General features: G+C 38.3%; 1 protein-coding gene across 2 annotated transcripts in view; it reads right to left on the bottom strand.

Annotated features, from left to right (window-relative positions):
* LOC111575976 (thyroid hormone receptor alpha) overlaps positions 1 to 20581 on the bottom strand; it is a 283113-nt gene that overhangs the window by 174419 nt on the left and 88113 nt on the right. The window contains exon 1 of one of the 2 annotated variants that reach the window (XM_055004866.1): positions 8156 to 8174. The exons of the other annotated variant lie outside the window; for it this stretch is intronic. The gene's annotated coding sequence lies outside the window, so the exon portion shown is untranslated. Of the gene's footprint in view, positions 1 to 8155; positions 8175 to 20581 lie in introns of those variants that run through there. 2 annotated transcript variants of the gene reach the window in all.

Raw genomic sequence — 20581 nt, 5'->3', positions numbered from 1 at the left:
CATCTTCCTATTTCCTCCTAACAAAGAAACTGTTGCTCCCTGGAGTAAACAGTGAGGTTATGCAGCTAAAGCTCAGAGACTTAACCCTCGTGTCGTCTGCGGGTCAAACTTGACCCGTTTTAAAGTTTGGAAATGTGGGGAAAAAAATATATTTTCACAGTGAAACTTCTGATGTCCACATTTTCAACATTTCTGGGAAATCTTTGAACATTTTTTGGTGGAAAAAAATAAATGTTAAAAATGTTTCTTAAGAACATTAAGAAAAAAATCAACCAAAATCCAGCAAATTTCGCTGGATTTTGGTTGATTTTTTCTTAATGTTCTTAAGAAAATATTACAAGTTTTACTGATATATATGTAATCATTTTAGATATTTATAGGATTTTTTTTGGAAGATTTTTACTCATTTTTTGAAAATATTTACAAGAATTTTCCTGCCAAATTTGGGGTTTTTTTTGAAAAATGAAACTTTTAAAGGCAATTTTTAAGGAATTATTGGAATTTTCTTCCTGAAGGTTTTGCAAATTTCCAGAAATTTGGGGACTTTTTTGCTGAATTTTTTGATTTTTTTCAGACAAGGAAACAATATTTTTTGGTGCCTGTAAATGAGGACAACAGGAGGGTTAAAGAAAGAAACAGAGCAGAGATGTGATCATTACAGATACCATGTTTCTGCAAAGAGGTTGATCAGAAGTGCAGGAGCTTTTAAACTCTGGTGTCCTCGAGCTAAAGCTCCATAAAGTGGCTTCCTAATGGGAACATTTAATTATCTCATTGTTCTAAATTGTTCACACCAGCCTGGACGTTTGCCAGGACGTCAGAACAGGGCAGCTTTGATAAGATCCATCAGAGGCCGAGTCTTGTGCTCACCATGACGGATCGTTTGATTCCTGCAAACCTGCACGTCAACTTCACTTTATCCTGCTTTTAACCAGCCAACTGCAAGATCTACACTGGAAAATTAAAAAAAAAACGTGGAAATCTGGTAGCAAGTATGCCACAAAATAACTGTAAAATAGTAAAAACAAAACAAGTGCAAACATCTGGAAAAGAAAGTTATTTTTTTCTGATTTAACTTTTATGGTCACTCATTAAAAAGATTGAATTACTGTCATGGCATGAACTTTTATTAGTTCTTCTGTGTTTTATTATTTTTTTCCTCTTTCTTTTTATGGTTTTACTTATTTTCTGTGACTTTACGAGATATTATCTGTAATTCAGTTTAAAAATGATGGTTTTGAGCGTTTTCTTTCAATTACAGACAAAACAGCTATTAAATTACATGACTCATTTGGATATATTAGAAAACAATAACAAAATAAAAATGTTGTACAAGAACAAATTATTATTTCTAATATTTGACAGTTCTGGCCTGTTTTTAAGTAGTTTTTTGCAGTCAAAATATTCTGTTTTTTTTCAACTTTTTTTCTAGATATCTACAAGATATTATCTGTAATTTAACTAAACAGGAAAATTCAATAATGAAATTATTTTTACTAGATAAATTCTTGCAAACTTATTTGAAATAAAGTGTCATTTTAATATTGCTTTTTTTAACATGTAAATGAATATTACATATATATCTGTAAAAAAAAAAGTTTTTTGCTGATCTAAACAGTAAGAATAGAGTGAATATACTGTCAAATTTCATTTAAAAAATTACTAACAGAATTTGGCCTGTTTTCTTCAACATGTAAATTTACAGTACTTAGAAATAAATATTTGAAATCTATCTGTCTGTCTGTCTGTCTATCTATGTAAAACAATGTTGTTGTTTTTTTTTTTGCTGTTTTTGCTGATTTAAATCCAGTAAAAAGTCCTGGGATTTAACAAACTATTTATTTTTTTTTTTTTTGTAGTTGAACTATGGGATGTTATTTCAGAGACTCTTGGACGCCATTTTTCCAGCTATTTTTCCAGACAATCACCAGTTGGCACCAACCAAAAGACAGCAGTTTCTTCATACGAGTGACAAGCCTTTGACCAATGATCCTGATTTGGTCTAAAAGTCCTGTTCTGTAGAGATCTGAGCTCCTTCTGCTTCCAGCTGGTGTCTAGGAGAAGAAAAAGCCAAAGAGAAAACACCAGCAGCATGATGTCACCAGGCAAAACAGCCACAGCGGGCTGGAGGAAGTCTGAACAGAAGCAGACGACGGGCTTCCCCCTTCAGAGGACATTCAACTGAAAACATCTCGAGGGTGAATTCTGTCAGTGGTCCCCAGTCCACCAGGACGGCCCCGGTCCAGCAGGACGGCCCCGGTTCAGGAGGACGGCCTCGGTCCAGCAGGACGGCCCCGGTCCAGCAGGACGGCCCCGGTCCACCAGGACGGCCCCGGTCCAGCAGGACGGCCCCGGTCCACCAGGACGGCCCCGGTCCAGCAGGACGGCCCCGGTCCACCAGGACGGCCCCTCTATGGAGGCTTCGAACTGCTGTGCTGGGAGCACTGGGGGGAATTCAGCGGCCTGTCAGGGGCATGAATGATGGTGGATCGCCGTTGTGCCTCCAGGGGGTAAAAGATCCTCTGACATGAATAGACGGAGCCCCAACAAGAGCTCAGAGTCTGGAGGATCGTATCAACTGTCATCACAAAAAGCCCAGATTACAGCTGCAGGTAATTTAGCCAGAAAGCTGACAGGTCTGGATGCCTCCAGAAATACTCCGGAGATCTCACTTAGCAAGAAGAAGCTGCAGTTTGTTCAAGACGGAGATTCCAGCAACTAAACCAGCTGGAGTTTAGCAGAGAGGCTGTGTGGTTTGTTAGCGGGAAAAAACAACAACAAAAAGACACAATACATAGCTGTTACAGCAGAGAAAATAAGGTGAAGAAACCCTGTAAATGATGCTGTTTTTAATGATTAAATCTAAATAAAACTGAAATTTTATGGTCATTTCTATTTGTAAAAATACAGATATTTGGTGTGGACATTATCCACAGTTTTGGCCTGTTTTGTTTATAATTATTATTATTATTATTATCATCTGTTATTTAACAAAACAAGGAAATCTGTTTTGATTTTTTTTCAGTTCCTAATATAAATACTTTTTCTTTAAAATACCTGTAAAATGCAGATTTTTTTGGTAATTTATCACAGCAAATATCTGCAGAATACTTATTTTTTGGTGACTTAAATACAGCAAAAAAAAAAAAAAAAAAAACAATAAAAAACTTCTGGAAGTTTGGGCCCGTTTAGTTTTTTTCCCTTATTATTGTTATTATTATTATTATTATTATTATTATTATTATTATTATTATTATTATTATTATGTTTCATTTAACAAAACAGGGGAAATCTGTTTAAAAAATATAATAAAGGATTTATTAATTTATTGATTTTTCAAAAATTCTGAATATAAATACATTTTCTTTGAAATATCTGTAAAATTATAACTATAATTTTTATTTATTTTTTGAATTTTAACAAAACAGAAAAAAATATTTATTTGATTTATTTGAATTGTTAATATATAAAAATTCTTCCAGAAAATGTAAAATAATTACTTTTTGATGACAATTTTTTTTTACATGTAAATAAATATTTTATCTGTAATTTAACTACACAGAAAAAAGTATTATTTATTTACAAATATATTGCAAATAAATAATACAATATGAACAAATATCTGGAGATCTCCACAGTGGCGCTTAATAATTGAATCCTACATATTACCACTTTCACACAATCTTGTCCTTTTCCATCGCACTTAAATAGTCAATTCAATGTAACTTCTAAAGCCCTTTCTTTTGTCTTTACTGGAACATGACAGAATGCAGACAACCCACACAAACCAATGGCATCCAACAATTACAGTCATTTCACAGTGCTGGTGCAGCAGCCTGAGGGATAAAAACTAGTCCGGCCAGAGAATCCAACTATTAATCGTTCTGAAGAGTCAGAGTGGTGTGTAATCATAGAGCGCCGTGTGTGCCAACGTGCACGCAAATTTGTGCATTATTCAAGTTTTAAATGATTTAAAAATGGCAAAAGACTAACCTGAAAATTGAGTTTTTTAAGGAAAAACAGAAAAAAAAACTCTATTCACAGTTAAGAATGTAGCGTAACTTTCTACATTAGGTACCTAAAACCAAATTACACCAAAATATACATCAATATGTGCATTTTATATGTTCTAAATTATTCGTAGTTAACCTCGCTGTTGAGTTTTTGTTGGAAAAACCGCAGAAAACTCTGTATTATGTGTGTATTTTATATGTTTTAAATATATAAAAATGAATGATAACTAACCTTTCTGTTGATCTTTTGGAGGCAAAATTTAAGAAAAGTCTGTTTACAGTTGAGAATTTAGTGTAATTCCCCACATCATGGCAAATAAAACCAAAATATATGTTTGTATGTGCATTTTATATGTTTTATATTATGTAAAATGACTGATTGTTCACCTTGTTGTTGAGTTTTTGCATGAAAAATTGAAGAAAATTCTATTTATAGTTAAGAATACAGTGTAATTTCCCACATTTTGACAACTAAAACCAAATAAAATCAAAATATATGTCCATGTGGGCATTTAAAATGTTCTACATTATTTAAAAGTGGTAGATAACTAACCAGGATGTCGAGTTTTTGCATGAAAAACCGCAGAAAATTCTACTTACTTTTAAGAATATAGAGTAACTTTCCACATTTTGGCACCCAAAACCAAATAAAACCAAAATATATGTCTATTTGTGCATTTTACATGTTTTAAACTATTAAAAAATGACAGATAACTAACCTCGTTGTCGAGTATTTGCAGTCAGGAACTTCCCACATTTTGGCAACGAAAACACAATAAATCCCAAATATACGTTTAATGATGTCAGCTGAAAGTGATTACACATTGAGTTTAAACCTAATTAAGGGAAATATCTTTAACTACTGCACCATATACGGCTTTATAAATAATAATTAGCTGAAACGTACATAATAATGTGACTGGAATTGGAGCTAAAGATCTGCAGCTTTGGAGCAACGTACAGTAGAGCGATTATATCTGAAATGACCTCAAACATCCTGCTACAACTGGTGCTCGAGAAAGAAAGAACTCTCACATGGTTCTCATTATTTCCTCTGACAGATCTACAGGAGAAGTCGCTCGGACAGAACATCATTTTCTCCAATTTAAGGGCTTTTGGAGTGTTTTTGCAAAACTTTATTGAGTAGAAAGTGAGTTTGTCTCCATGCAGGCTGCAGAAGAAACACGAAAAAGGAAGATCTGGTTGCAAAAACAAATGCAATATATTAATATAGTACTGAAATATAGTATATACAGTCATTTCTATTACTTTCTATTGCTTCAAATTCCTTGGATTTGCCCCATTTTCTGTTTATGTATTCTATATGTGCATTTTATATGTTTTAAATATACAAATATGAATGATTACTGACCTTTCTGTTGATTTTTTTGGAGGCAAAATTTAAGAAAATTCTATTTACAGTTGGGAATATAGTGTAACTTCCAACATTTTGGCAAATAAAACCAAATTAAATCAAAATATATGTATGTGTATTTAAATGATTTAAAATGACTGATTATTAACCTTGTTGTTGAGTTTTTGCATGAAAAACTGAAGAAAATTCTCTTTACAGTTAAAAATATCGTGTCATTTCACATATTAAGGCAACCAAAACCAAATAAAACCAAAATATATGCTTATATGTGCATTTTCAGTATTTAAACATGGGTGATTGTTAACCTCGCTGTTGAGTTTTTACATGAAAAACTGAAGAAAACTCTATTTATAGTTAAGGATATAGTGTAACTTTTTACATTTTGGTAACCAAAACCACATAAACCAAAATATACATCTAGATGTGCATTTATATGGTTGTAATTGTGTAAAAATGACAGATAACTAACCTTGCTGTTGAGTCTTCGCATGAAAAACTAAAGAAAACTCTACTTACAGTTAAAAATATAGTTTCAATCCGATATCAAGCCAACCAAAACCAAATAAAACCAAAACATACATTTACATGTGCATTTTATATGTTTTAAATGTATAAAAATGAATGATTACTAATCTTGCTGTTGAGTTTTTGCAACTGATTATTAAAATTCCTCATATATGAGAACTTTCCTGGTGATAAAACTGATTCTGATTGGCCAAAAACAGGCTCTTTGTCTGCAGTTTCTTGCAGTTTGTTGCCGTTAACCATGACTAAATTCAAACCAGCACCGCAAAGCTGTGTGAGAAGTAAGATCTGAATGTCACCCAAAGCACTTTAGACGCTTTTTCCAGCGTTGCACCGCATAAGAAGAGAGAAATCAGTGAGACGGAAACTTCTCACCTCATGAAAGACACGATGCCAGTTAGCAAAGAAAGTTTTAAACAAGAGTTAAGCCTGATTTTTCCTCAGGTTTTCATCCAGTCGGACATCACCGCCCTACATAAGTCTGACCGTCTAACTTTATTAATGAGCAAAAAGTGTGTTTTCCTGCAGGATCACAGAAGGAAGAGCAAAGTCAGAGGGATGAGAGACGCCTCAATGAACGCCGACGAGTCCCTAAAACACCACAAGAAGCTGCCGCCACAAACAAGACGACCATGAAATGAAGCAACACAAATGATTTTCATGCAGTAGTTATTGAGAAAGTCAGCTTGGTTAGTGGTGACGACAGAAAAGAACTGGTTTTATTAGTGGAATGTGTGTTTATATGGACTTCCTTAACTTTTACATTTAGAATAAGTGCAGGTTTTGGTCTATCATGTTGGTTTTGGTGCATTTTGTTTGAAATTAACTGTTATTATTTTGTTAAAACAGATTTTACCAAGCTGTATTAGTTTCTGTTCTAGTTTTGTTTTTTTTTTTGTTTTTTTATCCCATTGATGTATACATAAAGGGAGGAAATACCATTTTATTCTATTTCTGAAGAAGTGGACCAGGCTGACCACAAAATGCCTCTGTTTTTTTTTTTAAATTTATATTGGAATGTATGTTGCAGAAAAACAAAATATGTCAGCTTTAACACACAATACTTCCAATAGACTCTCCTACTGAATGTAGAAAAAAATTTATTTTTATTACTTTTGGCAATACATGACTAAAAACAAGTGGACCAAACTACTTCCCATTCTTTCATATTGGAATATATGTTGCTCAAAATCTAAACATGTCACTTTTTCCCCAACATTCTGCAGCTTCAACATACAAAACTTGCAACAAATCCTTTAACTGAAGCAAATAATCTGCTTCGTATAGGGAGAAGTTCCTATCAAACTGGTTTTTGGTTCAGTTTTGTTTTGCAAGATCAAAATTTCCATCACCATACCTCCACTACTGGTTAAACTGGACGTTATGAGACTTTATCAAGCCATATTTTTTGGTGTTTCTTTTTTATTCTATTAATGTTTATGTAAAGGAAGAAAATTCCATTCATAGTGGAATTTATGTTGCACAAAACCTAAATGTCACTTTTTTGTACAGTTCGCTCAACAGATCCTCCAATTGAAGTAAAAACACCACTATAAAGTTCCTACCAAACTGTTTTTGTTGTTGTTTAGTTCTGCAGGACCTAAATTTCTTCCACCGCCGGTGAAACTGGACGTTATGAGTCATTACCACGTTGTATTTTTCAGTTTTAATCAGTTAATGTTTATGCAAACAGAAAAACAATCTATTTCAGTTTGTTATTCTGGGTGAACCACAAACCGCTATTGGAATATATGTTGCAGATGAACAAAAATATCAGTTTTCCCCAATATTGTGCAGCTTTAACATGCGGTACTCCATTATTGAGGCAAACACACAACTAAAATGTACTAAAAATAGGGAGAAGTTTCTACGAAAACAGCTTTTTTGTTTTGGAAGAGCAACATTTCCTTCGCTACGCCTCTGCTGCCGGTCAAACTGGACGTCATTATGGAGGTTCTACTTGTCTGAGGGGCGTCTATGTTTCAGCCAGTAACATGTCACAGAGTCACATGTTTGTGGTTTGTAACGCGAGTCAGCAGCAACACACACGTAAACATTTCTGCAATCGGCCCATCTGGAACCGCTGCAAAGTCAGAGACAAGAAATTGCTCCCTTCATGCTGTTTTAGCTGCTCAAAAACAAAACAAGTTCCCGGCTCTGAATGCGCTCTTTCACTCAGAAAACGCTCGAGATCGTCACCCTGGAATGGATTGCGGAGCCGAGGGAGAACAAAATCATTTACCTGCACGTACGGAAAACGTCCTTCAGCCCATCTGCGAGTCGATCTATTGGGGTTGTGGATGGCGGGTATCGGCGTGTCGGCGGCGGCGCTCCAAGGGCGGCCGTTTTATACCGAGTTCACTATACGAGTGCTCGTAAAATTGTCAGGAAGAGGATGACTAAAGAGAGAGGGAGGGGACATATAGCAATAAGGACAGATATGAAGGAGGAGGAAAAAGAGGAAGAAAGGCGGCGGGACACAAGGTCTCGTTGATGAGAGGCTGCACAGCTGGACGGTTCAAGGAGACCAGAGGGGGGTAGAACCGAGGGTCACGGCCGACAGCGGGCAGACAATGCAACGGGGTTGTCAAAAATGAAAATTTACTGTGGGGTCAAGCTGCAAATAGCTGTGCTCCGGTGCCCTCCACACTGTATCTGCAAAAAGGGGGGCATGAAAGGTGAGAAAAGAGCAAAGATGCTGCAAAGATCCCCAAAAAATGATGATGAGAGATGCCTCAATGAGAGCTGAGGAGTCCGTAAAACATCAGAAGAGGTGCTGAAAGCTGCCGCCGAGAACAAGATGACCGCAAAATGCTTCCAATTTTTTTGTTCATAGTAGAATATACATGGCAGAAAATCTAATGTCATTTTTTCTCCGATATCGTGCAGCTGTAACATAAAATACTTTCATCAGATCCTCTCATTGAAGCAAAAACACAATTTAAATGGACTAAAAATGGAGAGCAGTTCCTACCAAACAGTTTCATGTCAGCAAAGATGCTACAGAAATCCCAAAAACCAACGCATGTTCGTCTCTAAAGCGGAGAAATTGCACGCAAACCCTGCGAATGGAGACAAATTAGATCTTTGTTCAGCTGCGACAGTGAAAAATGACCCATTTAAGCGCCGTAACCGCAGCTGGTTTTAAATTGATTTCCAAAAAAAAAACGTTTCCAGTGCAGCTTTTGGGGTTTCGTACAAAACCAAAAGAAACAAGAGCAAGGTCTCCGAGTCGCTGCCATTTATTTTCTCGGGTCGTGTTCTGATGGACAGGATGCAGTCCGGCTACATATTTGCACCGCTGACCAAATACCACCGTGTCCACAGCACTCCCATTCAAGTCCCGTCCAACATAAACAAACCGGACTGCTGAAGAAAAGGCTCCGGCAGACAATTATGTAATGTTTATGCTAGGTTACGCCGGGCCATATATAATGCCGTATATTTAAAGCACGCTGACCATGTTTCAGCTGCACACACACTGTTCCTCAGTGTTCTGTATGCCACATATAGCACTTCCAATTGGAGTTTGAAATATGCATGTGAAAGGCTGTGTTTATCCTCGACACGCTGCAGCTCAAGGATTTCAATTCAACATGTAAGCCCTGCTGTCAACCTCAAGCACTTTCTGGCCATTTTTATTTGCTTTTGTAACACTTTTACTCACTGTGGGCTCATTTTTCACTGTACTATAAAGTCCAGTACCTCTGTGGAAACAGCAAATCCACAGCTAGAAGGAGAGAGGACTCAGAACTATGATACAGTTAGGAGGCCATAAATCATGGAAATATAGTTCAAAAAGTTGGATATTTTGGATTATTTGTTGAAGAAATGTGGAATCGTACATTTTTCAGGAGTTTTCAAGAGGCTCTACATGCTTTAAATATTTTACTACTGACATGTTTTGTTTTAATACTTGTGTCTCATCTGCTCTGTGTGAACACTGCCTGTAGTTCAACCCAGTCCACCTGAATACTCTCTAAACAGGTTGCAGCTGAGTCACTAATAGCTTCACTGTTGCGCATAGAGCTGTTGATTTTTGGTGTATTTTTAAATAAGACATTTACAACAAAGTGATTTTGATGATATATCATGGTTTTAAGTGTTAATTTGGCTAATTTTCCAGATAAAATCAAAATTCATACATGATTAGGTTTGAGCTGTTGGAAAGTTAAAAATCCACAAATTTTTTCTGTTGTTATAGTTTCTGTCTCTGATAAATATTATAATTTTGATGATTTTTTTAAAACAATAAACAGCCCTCAGGATTCAGAGCGTTACATTGGTGGCACCGCTCTGGTTTGTATAAGTAAGAAACAGAACATTCATGGTTCATTTAACATTTATTTTGTATTTAGAGAAAACTTCAAAACCAAAGCTGCTAATGGAACTCCTTGTAAAAGCACATATTTCATTTGCACTTTGGTTGCATCCATTAAACAAACAAGACTAAATCATTAAGTAGTAAGCTTTAGAGGTGTTGACAGGCTGATTTACGTGTCTTTCAGATGAAGCCTAGCCACGCCAGTTTCCACTTTTTATGCTACGCTACGCTAACCAGCTGCAAGCTGGAGCCTCGTATGTACTGCACAGACAGGTAGCTGATGTTTTCATTTGGCTCTTTGCATGAAAACAATCCAAAACATCAAGTGGAGATGGTTTCCAGTAGGCGTTGACCAACTATTGGATCTAATACATGGCATTTTTTCTGATTGTATCATTATTTTAAAGAAATCGATTCCTGGTAAAATAAATCAATTATAAAACGCACTAGTTTGCTTCAGTGCAATTCAATCCGATTGGTTAGACATCACATGCAATTGTGATTCTATAATTGTCCAATATGACTCAAAACTCTTCAGTTTACCTTGAAACCGGCCCAAAATGACTTTGAAATGGTCGGTAATGGCTTCAAATATGTCCGTAGTGATTGACCAGTTGTCTACCGTGATAATAACTTGTCTGAAACATCTCAAAAATGGTCCACAAACCAGTCCAGGTTGTCTAAAATGACTCTAATGTTGTCCTAAAGGATTCAATATTTGTCCAAAATGACAAAAACATCTCCAAACTGTCTCAAAAATGGTCTAAAACGACTCCAAAATCAACCACAACTCATATTTTGTCCCAAATAACTCGAAACCTGTGTAAATTGATTAAAACAAACCTCTTCCAAATTTCAAAAACCGATCCAAACTCACTGGAAAACAGGCAAAAATGTTAAATCGGACTCTGAACTGCTCGAAAATACTTTGAAACTTCTCCAAACTGACTCAAAAATTGTCCAGAATGCTTCACAATACACTACTGTTCAAAAGTTTGGGCTCATTCAGTTAATTCCATGTTTTCCATGAAAACTCACACTTTTCTCCATGTGCTAACATAACTGCACAAGGGTTTTCTAATCATCAATGAGCCTTTCAACACCATTAGCTAACACAATGTAGCATTAGAACACAGGAGTGATGGTTGCTGGAAATGTTCCTCTGTACCTCTATGGAGATATTCCATTAAAAATCAGCTGTTTCCTGCTACAATAGTCATTTACCACATTAACAATGTCTACACTGGATTTATCATTCATTTAATGTCCTCATTAATGTTAATATCCTCATTTAAAAAAACAGCTTTTCTTTCAAAAATAAGGACATTTCTAAGTGACCCCAAATAGTAGTGAAAGTCTGCTTTACAGCTAAGAAATAGTCTTGGTATCAGAACTAACAGAAACTATGCTGGAGTTCCTGAGCTGTCTGTCTGCAGACTTGTTTTGTGCTTCTATAGCTTTTTCTATACAGCGTGTTCTTAGGTAAACAAACCCGACTCCCCTCCATTTGTTTTTGATCCCACAATGAGCTCCACAGACTCCAGGAAGGCCAAGGAAGGAAGAAGCCCAACAGGTGCGTGACAACAGCTGGACCCGACCAAAGCTCAAGACTCACATTAAATCACGCCGGCCTCCGAGCCCGGCCCAGAACAGAAGCTATCATCGTGGAGCCCAAATGCGATTAGTGTCTAGTGGTAATCTAGCGCCTATTCATTCCTGCTTAGAGTAGGTGACACATTTGATTCGGAGGATTAGTCCACCTCTGCCAGCGGTGCAGGGGAGGCGAAATCAAAGGGCCCACGTTAGGGGCGCGCCAAGAAAAGGAAGGAACTCTGAGGAAGAAGACGAAGGAATATCAAAGAAACAGAAAAGGAGAGCAGGAGCCATGAGCCCAACACTCTTCCATAATTAAAGCAGACAGTTCCTTTGTGCAGCCATGTCATTAACATAACCCAGTACGCTGCAGGAGCCGTGGGTATGCCGAGTTCCTCAGCTAGTGCCTTCAGAACATACATGATGAGAGGCCGTGGGACACGACGAGCCATCTGATTCCATCACATGATGAGCTTAACATTCAAAACTTCACCGACTGTAATTCCACGAGTCCAATTAACCTTTTGAGAAGCAGCTTTGCCAGCAGCACACTGATTTAGAACACATGAATTCTGCCAAAAGCACAAAGAAACACATACAGAAAAAAAACAAGTCCCATCTTGGCATCTACAAAGAAGCCACTGGAATTCAGCGGGTAATCTGGCGTGCATATACACATACATACATGCAGTCTATTTATCAATTCCCCCCATTAAATCGGGTGTTTTAACGACACAATAGGAGACATTAAGGAGTTAGTGGTCGAGATCCGCCACACAGAACACAGAGGAATCATGTGACTCGCTGCAGGACGTCACATGTGGCTCCGAGTTTGTTATCTATGGCATCTGCAACCACTTTCTGCTGCCCAATCTCTTCGAAGTCTTTCCTTGTTTTGCACAAAGAGTAGATGTTCTCTTTACAGTGCAGTTGCCGTGGAAGTGACACTCAGGGGGGAAGTGGGTTCAGAGAGCAGCCGAGCGTACAAGTGCTAGAGCAAAGAGTCAAACTGCTACCTCAGAGTGTTTTTTCATTCATAAAATCACCACAAAGCTCGCCTCACTTGCAATATTTCAATTTCTTGTACAACTTTGTCAACGAAACTTCCTTCACATCTCATTCTTCAAGTGCAAATACATCAACAACTGTTTTATGCTAGCCTTTAGCTTATTTATTTATTGTATCATACTCATGTCTTACTGCTTTTCTACTCTTTTAGGCACTGCAATTCTTATGTTATCCGCAACAATAATTTCCTTCGAGATTAGTGAAGTTTTATCTTTTCTTATCTCCGGTGTTCATACGAGGCTGTTTCAAAAAGCTCTCGGCCTCACCGAAAACAAAATACAACAGGAGAAAGATTATTTTTGCACTATTTTTCAACATAATCAGCTCTAACTTCAATGCGCTTGGTCTACTCAAGTTCAAGTTTTATGGAAGAAGGTTGCCTCTTGAGTCACCAGAGTCACCAGGAAAGCACCTCAGTTTCAGCTCTGTGCTTTTACAGTGTTGGTACTAAATACTACAAGAGAGTATCACAAATGTTGACGTATTGACGCTCAAACACAAAGACTCTCGGAGCTGAGGCGCATCCATTTTTAAACGGGAGCTATGCGGCAGGTTATTCTGAGGGATAACCCATTGTTGTGTTCTGAGTTTGGCTTTGCCCTCTGCTCAGAAACAGACAGCAGCAGGAGCAGAAGGCGGCTCAAAGTGGCAGAAGAGCTTCCATTGATTCTCATGTTTATTTACAGGACAACAGCTCTGACACTGAAGTTAGCGGGAATACTGGACATAGCTAAGCTAATCCGCAGACTGTAAACCTCTGATCCTGACCTTAACAAACCTCACTGTACGTCTAATATTAACCAAACCCCGAGATTAATGTTAGCGCTGACAGAATGGTCACGTTATGTGGCACATTAGGTGGCTTTCCATTTCAGGAGGTGTGAAATGGGGCGAAGGTTTACAGGAACAACCTCAAATTTGTACCTTTAAGCCTTTCTGTTTCCATTGTTGTGCCGAATTTGACATCTTCAACTGCAATGTTGACACAGAGCCCCCCAAAACAAGAAAAAGTATCTGGAATTGCACTTTTTTGAGCATGTAGGAAACAGAACAATGGCGATTTGTTATGTAAGTCTCCACAAAATTGTGTTTTTATACAACTAAACTGCATGCTCAACTATATTTAGGAGGAAATGCAATTTCCATGCAAATAACCACAATTTGCAATCTGTGAAGTGTTGGAAAGGCGTCCAGGAAAGATCGACCAAGTTTGTGTTAGGACGTAGGAGGGAAAGATGGAGGTAAAAACCAGCCTAATATTATTAAAATGCACATTTCTGACACAGGAAATCACTGCGTGCATTAGCGGAACGCTGTTTTCCAGTTGGCGTGCCGTTGCATGTCATGTAGTTGCAATGAATGACCCTTCGCTGGTGCCCATCCTCAACCTTAACCATCTCACATGTCGTCTAAATGTCTTCGAATGACACGGAAGGCGTAAAATGTGTAAAACCAACAGGGAAAAGTGTGTTTTTATTTGCATTTCCATGACATCGCATTACTGAAGCACCTACCCTGGTTTGGATACTATTTTCTTCTTCAGTTCTGACATTTTCCAGTAAATTGCTATTATCATCACACATCTGGGTCAGCAGGGGTTTACGCCACCTTTTAGTAGCCACATTAGCTGTTCACTGATAAACAAAAATTAATCACAACCATCTTAGTAACTTCTTCAGGTCGGTGATTTGCAGCATGGTCCTCACAACTCAAACCATGATCCTTTTCTACACCTAAACAAGTCCTTTTGACATCTAAACTGAACCAAACACCGACCAAACAGAGCGAGAAACAGTGAGTGAGAGTGAAATTCAAATGTGCAATAATGGTCCAAGACAGGAGCAAACTCAAGTTTCCTCCACCATCCCCCTCCAACCTCCAAATGAGGACTTTTGTTCCTCTATCTAGGTACAAACTCGCAGCTCCACAGCCATTCACACGAGGTGAAAACGGAGCTCCATTAAATCGGATGATAACTCTCCAACTAGAGGTCCCTGCTGGCCCGTAGGTATGGAAATGATTTGCGATGATAACAACCATTTAATGAGCTGACAACATCCTTAATGGGGGCAGAATTTCAGGCTGCAATAAAGTTCCTGCCTTGGAAAACCAGCTATCATGGTCACCTGTCAGGAACATCATTCAAAACGAGAAGTGTCAAACCTGAATTTTCCTTTTGTTTTGGGTGAAATGGGTTGCAGATAAACATACAGTACTGTAGTGTCATGGTTACAGTGACGCCGTGCTGCTATCTGGCAGTGATACAGAAATCTTTAACAAATCCGTGGATCCAGACTATAAGCTGCATCACTGCCAAAATCTAATCACTTGGTCCTTGTGTCATTTCTGATCTTCCCTGAAAATTTCATCCAAATCTGTTAGTCTGTTTCTGAGTAATGTTGCGAACAGACAGATGGACAGACAGACAAACGTACGCCAATCGTCACATAACTCCACCGCGTTCCTTAGTGGAGAAATAATTACATAATTTATCAGAAGGTGAAAGTGTTAAAACAGAAAGAATCATTGGAATTTTAAACTTTATTGCAGTTCTTGAGTGAACAATCTTTAGAAAACTTAACTAAATCTGTCAACTTTTTCTAAACACTTTCTAAAAACTTTCTAGACATTTTCCCCCCAAAAAAGGCAAAAATAAAACACTAACCAAAATTCTGTTAAAAACTAAAAATTTTACGTTTCGTATCACAACCGTGAAGCCATGAGTAACTCGGCTGTGACAAACAGTCATGTGACCAAAAGTCAGGAAGTTTTAGAATGAACTGCAGGACAAACGTACGCCGATGGTCAGTTGGCCTTTGAGAGTTTCCATGTGTCCATATCTCTAGAACTTCTCAGAAAGAAACAGCTGAGTTAAGAAACATGATACAAACACCTAATAATTACAGGAAAAATGTATTCTGATGAGTGACTCCTTGGATAATAATCATGATTATTTAGTACACCAATGAAACTATGATCTTTTTTTACAAATTTGACCTTGGAGATCCAGTATCAATGGCCTCAAAACACTTCTCAGCTCCTCACATAAACTCTGGAGTCCAATAAAACAAGAAATACAAGATTCTACAGTCAGGAATCATGTTTTTTTTTTTTTTTTTTACATAAAGGCCAAGAAATAAGAGCAAAAGTGTAAGAAATATTGTCATTGGTTCTGCAGCCTTCATTTCACAGAGCATCAGCCCGCTGGAAGGGTTGATATAGATATCACACTGTCACGGCAATCCCACTCCCACAGATCTCTGCGAGGCCTTTCAAGCCTCCTTCCACTTGTTCATTCGCAGCTTGTTTTTCTCGGGCTCTTATTACGACTTTCCTCCACGGATTTTCCATTTTCTCAACATAAAAGTGCACAGTGGAGGTATATAATGTAAATCCTACACGGTTTGCTGTCTTTCTTTTTTTTTTTTTTTTTTTTTTTGCATGTGCCGGCTATGGTCTCTGCAGATAAAAATACACAGAGACAGGAAAGACGGAGGCTGAATGAAGCGTGTCAATGAGCCAAAAAAAGAAAAAAACTTCCAACAGCGTCGAAAAGCAAAAGCATGAGAGAAGGAGTGAAGTGTGAACAAGAAAGAGTGAGTGGGAGGCAATAAAAGAGAGAAAGGAAGCAGATCATAGGACAGAGACGCACAAAAAGGTGATTGATTCAAAGTGAAAAAGGCCTGATGTCACTTACAGACGAGCTCTGCTGGCTCCTCTGAAGGCTTCTTTCATCCGACTTCTTTTAGTATTAATACTCCAACATAAATTAGTCTTAATTACAGAATCTGAGCTCCAAATTAAACCAAGATTAATTTCTCTCCTGGGTTTGTAGAGAAGAGAAAGGGACTCATGAGGACGACACGTATGATGAAATAAAAGCTACAGTTGTTGTGTCTGTGTGGAAATATGAAGCTCCACATGCAGGCAGAAGACGGTTATTTTAGTTCAGCATAAAGACGGGAAGCAGATTAAACCTCTGAGCCCCGAGCAGCTTCTGTTCCTTCTGTCTCTGAGGGTTCATTTTTCACAGCAATATAAAGTCCTGCACCTCTGTGGAACTAGAAGAAGAGGAAGAACTCGTCTTCTGTTGGGTTCTGTGTACATTTTAAATTAGTTTCCATATGTGTCGCCTATTTCCTCTGTGTAAACACGGCCTGCAGTTCAACCCAGTTCAGCTGAAATGTCACCCTTTGGTCACAATTAAGTCACGATGGCTTCATGGCTGCATCGTGGAGCTCAATTTTTTTTTTTTTTTGTTTGCAGAATCTTGTTAAAGAAATGTCCCTGTGCAGGAAAACAATTTTATAACACCATAAATCATTAAGAAATAGACATTTCACTATTATTCACATATTATTTTGGCAGTTGACAACATCCTTAACGGGAGCAGAGTTTCAGGCTGCGCTAAAGTTCCTGCAGTGGAAACGAGTTATCATGGCCAACTGTCAGGAAGATCATTCAAAAGTAGAAGTGTCAAACCTAAATTTTCCTTTTGTTTTGGTTGAAGTTGCTAGCAGATAAATAGACACTACAGGACAAAAGCTTGGAAGCAACTTCAAGTTCTTTTTATTTTCCTCTCAGTGTGTTTAATTCATTTCTATAAGCATCTCCTATCGGTTTTGTGCGAACAAATCCTGTAGTTCAATCAAAAACTTCCTGGATTTTTGTCATGTGACTGTTGGTCGCAGCTGAGTCACTCATGGCTTTTTAGTTGCAACATGAAGTGTAGAATTTTTTGTTTTTGACAGAATTTGGTTAGACGGAATGTTTTATTATTGCCAATTTTTCGGAAAATGAGGTACATAGAAAAAAGTTGATAGATTTAAGTTTTCTGAAGATCGTTCGCTGAAGAACTGCAAGAAAGTTAAAAATGTCAATGATTCTTTCTGTTTTAACACTTTCAGCGTCTGACAAATTCTGTAATTTTAGTCATTTTTACTCCACCGAGGAAAGCGATGGAGTTATGTGACGATCGGTGTACGTCTGTCTGTCTGTCAGTCTGTCAGCAACATTACTCAAAAACGGAACACATCCTGCAGTTCATCCGAAAATACAAAGCAATACAAAGTGCAGAATTTTTAGTTTTTGACAGAATTTAGTTTGACCGAACATTTTATTTTTGGCATGTTTTTTTTTTTTTTTTTAGAAAGTGAGGTATATAGAGAAAAGTTGACAGATTTGGTTCAGTTTTCTAAAGATTGTTTGCTCAAAAATTGCAAAAAAGTTGAAAATCCCAATGATTCTTTCTGTTTTAACACTTTCAACTTCTCATGAATGGTGACATTTTAGTGATTTTTTTTTTTTGAAAATAACATTCCTTTGGGGTTCACAAAGTTAATTAAAATTCACTTTTCAATGTCTGTATTTCAGTGTTGATTGGCTACTACTAATGTTGTTCTGTATGAAGGGTACAGATAGAGAGATGTGGCTGCATCAGACCTTGTTAATTCTTCCAGGAAATGTTAAAAAACAACATAATGCTACTGGATAATCAGTAATGCAGAGTATGGGATCCAGTATCGACCTCTAACACGTAACAAACCTAAAGAAACGCTCCTCTCAGCTTGCAGGGTGCGGCGTTCTGTATCATTGTTCTGCTTTAGAGTGGGTCCTCATGTGGACGGCTGAATTACTCCATGGTTCCAGCTGGTCTTTGTGCATCCTACAGCAGTTTTACAGAGTTTTTCCAGAGCTGAAGGTGAGCAGAGAGAGAGGCAGAGGAAGCAGCGGTGTATGGTTACATCTAAGCCATTCTAAGGCAGGAAGAGATTATTTTCACGGAGAAAAAAAAACTTCTAAATATGTAACTTTGAGATGAGTTTTTAGGGGTTTAGTCAATATTTGGAGAGGAAATGAAGCATCATAAATGAGGCGTTTTACTGGTGAAAAATCCAAAAATTACATGGGAAAACCAGCCTTTCACCCTCACTAACAGGGGCAGTGGTGGCACAACAGTTTAGTTCTGGACTACTGATCCAAATGTCAGAGGTTTAAACCCCCAAAGGGCCACTGTTGGGCCCTTGAGCAAGACCCTTAACCCTTCCTGCTCCAGGGGCACTGAACCACAGCTGACCCTGCACTCTGACCCCCCACCAGTTGGGGGGATATGCGAAAAACAGAATTTCCCTCTGGGGATTGTTAAAGGTAGGAAAAAATATATAAATAATGGCTTCATGGTTGCACTGTGAAGCTCAATTTATTCACTTTCTGCAGAATCTGGTTAAAGAAATGTCCCTTGTGCAAGAAAACAATGTTATAATGGCATAAATCATGAAGAATTAAGAAAGAAAGTTGAATTTCTTTAACAAAAACTCCATTCAACAGCTTTTCCCAGGTGTCCACAGGTGTTACGAATACTGGAAAAAATAATGGTTCTACATAAATATAGACGTTAAGGGACTATTTTGTGTAACTCCGATGCACAGACATGAGTTTTTAGGGGTTTAATCAGTATTTGGAGAGGAAATGAAGCATCACAAATGCTGCTTTTTACTGATGAAGGATCAGAAAACCATTTGAGAGAATCATTGTTTCACCCTCCAGATAAAGAACGCAGCAAATCAGCCGAGGAGAGCCAGAAGCTGATGGAGAAATCATTGCGAGTCGTCAGCACAGCATCCCATCAGTGTATAGCTGCACTTTAAGAGCCTTAGCAGCACATGTCCCGGCTCCACCCCGATCCATAGATACCGTCTTATAACATTTTATACGCCACACCCAGCCCTTAAGTCAGAATAAAACAAAAACCGTTCTGCTTTGTGATACACTCTTTGGTTGTGTTGTAAAAGCTGGATTGTATAGCAGGACTTGGAGCAGACACACCCCGGGCTGTAGCTCGGCGTTTTAAAGCTGCCCTGCTGTTACGGTACAGCGAGTGCAGCGTACAGAACATTATGTACTTAACCACGACACTGCACCGCTCTACGCTGCAGTCCCGGCCTTATTAATCCTCTCCTCTGTCTTCGGCCGGCTCGTATCTCGGAGCGGGGTGGGTTTCCACCTCGAGGCCTGCCGATGTGAGGGGCCTTTGTGCCGAGCAGATCCACGCCGGGACGCCGGGAGATCTTCACAGATGTAGGTCGGAGCCGGCTGCACATCAGATGGTGTTTCAGCCGACTGTGGCCCGTTTTTTTTTTGTGAGCAGCGCTGTGTTAAACAGGTGGTGGCAGGAGGTAATATGAAGAGCCTTCAAAGTGACAGGGTTCCTTGAGCGCGCATAAATTTAGTAAGGGGTCTTCTATGGTAACACGGAGGGTGTTTAAGGGGAGCTGGAGAAAGCTTTCCAGAGCTACGAGATTCTGAGAAATAAACTTATTTACTTCCTTTTGAGAGTAACGTGATATAGCTGCACAGAAAATGCAACATTAGCTCGTACCTGTGTACGCTTTATTGTGGAAAAACAAGTAATAAGAAACTGCAGCACAGAAATGCCAAACATATGCTCGAGGTAATTTATATGAAGTGTTTCCAGTGTTTGCTTCGGTATAAAGTTTCCGTGCTCAAGCCAAACAATTACCGTCAAATGTCTCCTTATTTCACTCCCGGAACAAAAAATCCTGGAGTGCACGCTCCACCAGGAAGGTTTTGGCGGCGCACCAGTTGTTGTCCGTCAGCTGGAGCGTTTCAGAACCTTCAGTCCAGAAAGGTGGGCAGGAGGGCGGTTTATTAACCCTCCGAATC

This window comes from Amphiprion ocellaris, chromosome 18 (genome assembly GCF_022539595.1).
Source record: "Amphiprion ocellaris isolate individual 3 ecotype Okinawa chromosome 18, ASM2253959v1, whole genome shotgun sequence".
Taxonomy (NCBI): domain Eukaryota; kingdom Metazoa; phylum Chordata; class Actinopteri; family Pomacentridae; genus Amphiprion; species Amphiprion ocellaris.
The sequence above is the reverse complement of the archived record's forward strand: the minus strand, read 5'-3'. Positions and strand labels throughout refer to the sequence as shown.